The sequence below is a fragment of the Balaenoptera borealis genome, assembly GCF_965194805.1.
Source record: "Balaenoptera borealis genome assembly, chromosome: X".
NCBI classification, from domain to species: domain Eukaryota; kingdom Metazoa; phylum Chordata; class Mammalia; order Artiodactyla; family Balaenopteridae; genus Balaenoptera; species Balaenoptera borealis.
Window position 1 is genome coordinate 57,624,243 of NC_138881.1, and position 978 is coordinate 57,625,220.

Below are 978 nucleotides of genomic sequence, written 5' to 3' on the forward strand. Positions count from 1 at the left end.
CCTTCCCTTCATGGTTTTGTTCTGTGGCGTCAAAAATTGCCCAAGGAAAAAGCCTATGGCTTGGGGAGGAGGCGGGACCAGAGGACGCTGAACCTCTGTGCCACCGCTTGTTGGCTCAAGTCTCAGAAAAAAAGGGGGAACTCTGTAGTAGGCCATTCTAGAGAAGGAAGTCCAAACTCAACCCCCTGCAGGGATCAGGCAGATAAGTGTGAGTGAAGGAAGTGTGCTGGGCTGGGCTGAAGTATGGACGCCAAGGCTGGAAGTGGTGACAAGTGCAGGGTGTGGGTGTCTACAGGGGCAGCTCAAGCCCAGGGTTGACTTGTGGGAATGTGGGCCCAGCGTTGCCAGGTCTTCTCATTCTTCAAGGGACATCAGGACTCGAGGTTTTTACGTGAAGCCTCTAATTTCAAAATGTTGGCTCAAGTATAAAAAAAGATCCCACATACCTCTGTGTGGACTAAATATGTCTGCAGACCCCACATGGCCTGGGGATTAGCAGTTTTTCACCTTCGTCACGGCCTTTGCTTCTAGTCTCCCAGCCTCATCTCTCGCACTCTGCCTCACCAGGCCCATCTTCCTATCCCAGGCAGGAAGGCGCTTGGGGAGCACAGGAGAGGGGACAGACAGAGCCCTCCACCACTGCCACCTTCTCACATACCCAGGAGAGGGGAGAGCATGAGCTGGGAGGGAATCTGGTGTCCTCACTGAGCTGCCGAATTCCTTCACTGAGAAAACCCAAGTCCCTCAACTCCCCAGAAAGCAGCAGAGCACGGAGTTTAGGGCGTGGTCTCTGGAGCCCGAGTGAATGAGTTCACGACTTGGCGTGAGTTCCTTGACTTTCTTGAGCCTTAGTGTCCCCATCTAGCAAAAGGGTTATTGTGAGAGTTAGATGATGGACATAAAGCGCTTCGCCCAACAGCTGGCATGAAGGAGCCGCTCAACTATTGATCATTATTATTGTCATCGGTCACCCGGTCT